The sequence below is a fragment of the Tubulanus polymorphus genome, chromosome 9 (genome assembly GCF_964204645.1).
Source record: "Tubulanus polymorphus chromosome 9, tnTubPoly1.2, whole genome shotgun sequence".
NCBI lineage: Eukaryota > Metazoa > Nemertea > Palaeonemertea > Tubulaniformes > Tubulanidae > Tubulanus > Tubulanus polymorphus.
Window position 1 is genome coordinate 4,665,748 of NC_134033.1, and position 6,143 is coordinate 4,671,890.

A 6,143-nucleotide genomic window follows, 5' to 3' on the forward strand; every position below is an offset into this window, starting at 1 on the left:
ATCAGAATCTTCAGTGTTGAAAACTCCGAGTATATCACGTGGTTTATTTCAGGAATTTTAATATCGGGCGCAGTTTATATGATATTATAGAGGAGTAGAGGGATGTATATATATTTCGTGTGAAAACTCGCATCAAAAATTAGATAGTAACGAAACCTATAAAACATGTTATTACAGCTTACAATATTTGTTCCTACCTTACAGATTCTACGACTCCTATATGTGTGTATTAATCCAGTGAGGATCCTTAAAGTCAATTTGAATCCATGCGTTCTACATAAAAGTTAGGTTTCTGAAGACAATCGTGAATAAGTTTGAGTTGATTTAATCGATTATCAGTGATTGGATGCATAATCGGTCAATCATCATTGTCGATTGGATAAAATAGTGCATTATAAGCATATCTAATCGACAGTGAAACTGGATGATGGCGGTTTTGATGTGACCCGCGCGCGCGTAACGTAGACATTTGTATTTTATTGTACGAGAACAATAGACAATTACATTTGATACATTTTACTATAAATCATCATCTTCTTTAAATTATAAACTCAACGCAGGAGAAACTGAAACTAATCTCGCACTTTTTAATTCTAGGCTGTTGTTTTTTTGTTGATAATTATCAAATTATTTTGTATGTCGAACGGAAGAACGCCAAACGCATGCGCAACGCTTACGAACAAAGTTCCCGTGGCAGATCACGTGTTTATGAGGAGAGAATGAGTCACTGGACCTCACAACCTGTCGTATCATCAACCCCCTAGTAAAGTGTCTTACCTACAGCGCCTCCTAGTGGAGGAGAATATCCATCATATTACGTAATGATCATCCGCCATCTTATGAGGAAGCCATGAGTAGCACGTGATCTCTTCAAACTTGAAAGAAGTGAATTAAATCATAGTTCAAACTTGTGTTAAGTCATTTCATTTGGATAAGTCGTTATATTTACATTGAAGAAGTCATCTCTATTTCTGAGTCCCAATTTGAAAGCCTATTTCTAATTCAATTCATTTGAAGTCGTCATTTGGTTGAGTTTATCGTCACAATTATAACGACTTCAACAGTGAATTTTAAAACTTTTTAATTCATTAATTCAATCTTATTGACAACGAGAGAGTTGTGAAATTGGAGGAACTGACTCCGCGAAATTACAATAGACAGAGACCTACCTACCTAGAGTCGCCGTGACAAAAATAAAACAGCACTAAATGGCTTCAAAATGATGACTGATGTTCACTGGTACGAAAACGACCGCTCCTATTACGATATTATATAACATTGAGAGGAGACCTCAAAATAACAAGAAACGAGTGATTTGAATCAACCATTAAAAAACCGCATCTTCTTAAAATATACCCGAGGAATATCGACAGCAAAACAAACAGCGCGCACCCAAAATCAGCTCAAATATCAAAAAAATCATTCAACCAAATAAACCAGAAACCCAGGTACCACAGGAATAGGGCCCGACCGGGTGGGGTGCGGTGGGCGCTGCCTGAACCTGAAACCAGTTGTACGTAAGAAAAGAAGTAGTACTTTATAAGAAGTAGAGTTCAGTACTGTTCAACTCTTCATCTTACTCAAATCACACTTAACTCACAAACTGTCAAACATTTCCAGTCCAGTTCAATTGTAAATAAATGCAACTTTTACTTTTAAAAAGTTTCACTCGAAATTACAACTGTGATATCAACAGCTGAAATTATATTCTAATTCAAAGACCTATCAACTAACTATTCTAACCAAATCTATATATTCGGTCTACCCATTCAGGCTCGGGTTTGGGGGTAGGGAGGAGGATACTGAAATAGAGAGACATGTTATACAGGTCACACCGGAATTCTTCAGTCACTCTGTCATCATCATTCAACTTCAGGTTCAATTTTCTGTGACTAGGGGGTCTTGCTCTTCTCACTGAAGTAGAACATACAGGCCGTACCTGAATCGGGCCACTCTGTTGTGTGCTGGGGGTTAAGACACGTACTCGGTGGCCTAGTCTTCTGGGGTCTTGTCTCAGCGATGACTCTGAAATTGTCATGTTTATTTCAAGTAAAATATTTACATAAAAGGCGTTGTCTTATAAAACAATGAATTTGAAAAATCGGAAATGCTGAAAAAATAAGAAAAAAAACTGAAAATAGAGAGAAACCCTGGAATAAAAGAAGCATGAAATACAGGATCCTGAAATAAAGATATAAGGCATAAGTAATAAACAAACTGCTATTTCTATATGTAGACCCAGAGACCCACAGGACCCTCACGTAAATAGCAACCTATTTACTAATTAACGCATTTTATTTAAAATTGTATTAATATTCATGCATTTCTATAACTTACTAACTCACCGAGTAAGTTCCTAAACTAATTAAACCTACAAAACATAAATTCAGCTGTTAATGTTTTTCTCACTTACAGTTTATCCAATCCTGTGTGTGTAATGTATAAATCCAATGATAATCCTTGAGTCAATTTGAATCCTTGTGTTTTTGATAACAGTTTTTTAGCACAGTTTATATCAATCCGGAATAGGTTTGAGCGCGATTTCATTCCAAATAAATCCTGAACAAGAAAACAATTCAAATTCCATTTAATTTCCAGTAACAGCTAAGTTTTTGAGAACAGTTTATCTTAAACGGTTTATCTTAAATTCGTTTCAGCGCGATTCCATACATGTCCACAAGAGGTGTCTACTTTTTTACGGGAGACAGTTTGAGCACCTCTGTCCAGACTGGTAAACCATATACCATCGAGATAACCTCTAGGTGCGAACATATACAAGACACCCAAATGTAATAATCTGTGCGAACGACAAGAATTGTCGAATACAATGAAGTTTCATATTTCATATTATCTAACTATCGGGGTCACTGGTCATAATCCATCTTCGCTCTATAAACTGCGCGGCTCTACAGAAATCAAACCTTTCTGAACTGCATGAAATATTTATCAATATAGTACGAATCATATACTAGAAATATCTAATAGCAATTGATTTGATTTGAAAATTTAATAATCAAATTTGATGATCCCGCTAACACCAGGTCGTGCTGACAAAACATTCTCATCTGTGATCGGACGCATAATTAGTCATACTCGTCGATGATTTGCTAATTGGTACGAAATATACATAATGTAAACTGGATGAAACCGGTTTCGATGCGACCCGCGCGCCACGTGGGCATTTGACACATTTCACGTGACTTCTCTCATTTTCTACTGACGGTCATTGAATCTGTATCGGAATCTGTTCATTTCAGATATACAGTAAACCCCGAATCCTGGGTACAACAAAAATCATTTTCTGATTTCCTGATATATTTTACGACCTTTATCTCGGACGGCGCTTACCTCGGAGCGAAGAACTGATAAAAGAAGAAATGAAATGCATATCAGTGTTGTTTATTGTTTCGTGAAATCGTTTTATTTTCAAATTCGTGATTTTATCGATTTCGTTGCGCGACACGTTCATTGAGAGCTGTGTTTATGGACGGGTTAGAACTGGACGCGCGCCGGACAGACACATAGCTGATTTCAGCACAAACGATCGGTTTAATTGTGTTATACTATGTAACTTTATTCAAACATCGTCAACCCGTTTTCTAGAAGACTAATTATAACTCCGAAATACATTATCGGTATTTGCTGCATTTGTTGGCTCGTTATGAGCACAGTTCCTATTCTACCGCTGTCATCGTCGTCTTACTTGGTTGGTGTTGGTTCTGCGAAAAGTCAATAGCGAACAAGTCCATGCCCGCTACAACACGAAGTGTTTTATAGAATATTTTGAGGTATAGATAGAAAATGTCATCGAATATTATCAAAAACTGAACGAAGTTCGGGATCGACAGTAAATATATTTTTAGAGAAATAATTGCGCATGTTTATAAACCCGATATATTGAAACACGTCTTAATTTAGAAACCGCGGTAGTTACAGCGAAACCGAGAACAGAAGATAGTTTCACAAATACGAGACTTGCGTCAGTTTGATGGGAGATCTTTTTAACAAAATAATTAGACTCTGATCCATTCGTCAACTTTTCATATTAGCAAATTCGTCATTACATTGCAGCTACTCTTTGAAACAATGTCGTGAAAACTTTGGTAATAGTTAGAAATGTGTTTGTCTTGAAGCGTAAATTGTGTTCAATATGCAGCGAATGAAAGCGTTGTTCGTAGTTTTACTGATCGCTTGCGGAGACTGTATATTTACGCGGGCTGATCGCACAAACTCTGTCGAGGAAGCCGCGTCTGTTACAGTCAGTTCATCTTGTAACAACACTCAATACTCCGTCGATTCTACGTCTGGTTACATCGTTTCACCGAATTATCCGTCGTTAGTGCGCGGTGTTGAATGTCGTTGTTTCGTCAACAGCTCTTTACCGGGAAGTTTTCTCGTTGAAGTTTACTACGACATCGAGCCGTCGATATTCTGTAACGAAAACTACCTTCTCGTCGGTGAGTCCGACAACAAACTCTGCGCTACCGGAAGAAAACGACTAGATATCCGCAGTAACGATTTGATTTCGTTGTTGTTTAGGAGTAACGTCGATGGAGCGCGAGGTAGTCGGGTTTATATCATATATCGTTTTGAAGGACAGAGTCGTTTGAAAATCGAATGTAAATGCATTTATAACGGTGGAGTAAAGGAATTACCAACTCAAACAGGTCATGAATTCAGGATTTCTACTGACCGATGTAAATTGTTGTTAGAATGGATCGGGATGCCAGACGGGTTTGCAATGAATTTAACGTTCATTCAGATAGTTTTCAGATTATATCCAGGTGACGATCCAATGAAAACTCGTCCTCAAATTTACGACGGATGGAACAGCACCAGTGAACCTATAGCTCTTATACGAGAACAAACCGGACATCCACCTTCATCGTTTTATACTAAAACTTATAAAGCACGTATTGAATTTATTTCAAGTAAACTGTCGTTTAAGTCGCAGTTACTCGTGCAAGTTTACAAAATATCAGATTGGATCATCTCTAACCCGTTAATTCAAGTCTATAATAAATCAGGACTGCTCACTACAATTGATGGAATACCACATATAGTAACTAAGTCTAAACACTTATACTGCTGGTCTATCACAGTTGATGTTCTGCAGTACGTCGTCTTCAACTGGACACGTGATCTCGTCTCGTCACCAGGTGTCGTTGGTGTATATAAACAGGAAGGGTTCCGTATTGTGAGAACTGATATTTTACTCAGTTTTAATCATCTTAAATCTCTGAGTGTAAAATCAGACGGATTTCTTGTGATTTTGTGCGTTTTGACGACATCGGATTTTTTAAGATCGAATTTGAAAATAGAATTCGAAGTGAAATCAATGACAATATCAGATGTCTACATCAACAAGCCAAGGACACGGGTAAGTTTATTACAGTGATTTGTAAATTTGGTTTTTCTAACATTGCATTTGACTGCAATACTTAATACCATTATCAATATCGTTATGTGTTTCAGGCAATAAAGATTATGAAATCATTGATAATTGCTCACATGTTCCCGAGATCAAAGAATACATTGTATCGTGTAACTACATTACAACTAAACTGGAAAGTGAACATCTATGAATCACAACAGTTGAAACTAACAGTACTATCTGAAAACTGTGATCGAGCTGGTTTTTATATTTTTGATGGTAGTAATTTCACAGCTAGACGCCATGGTCCGTATTGTCCTGGTTCATTCTATGGTCGATCTGTCGTCAGCCTGATTACATCAGGTGGACCGGTTACTGTAGTAGCATACGCTTATTACTATAACAATCAGTTAACAGTTGGTGATCCCAGCAGGTCATCTATTAGATTAGCTCCTACTGATTGTGATGGTTATGTTCTACGCGGTGAAGAACGTCAGATCAATATGACGTTACACTCTCTCGTGATTACACCTGAAAATCGACGCCTTCGCTTGAAAAATATTCACATATTTTCAGAACACGAATATCAAATTGACCGATGTTTTATCAAGATGTCATTATTATGTGAACAGTTTCTGAGTTTGAGTAATCAGTTTCTTAATAACAGTCTCGTATTAAACACTGTAGATTTCACAGGCGATGAGTTTGGATTCTGGCAGGAACCATTAATTGTTAAAGTACGTCGTAAATGTTTAGGAGTGAAAAAATC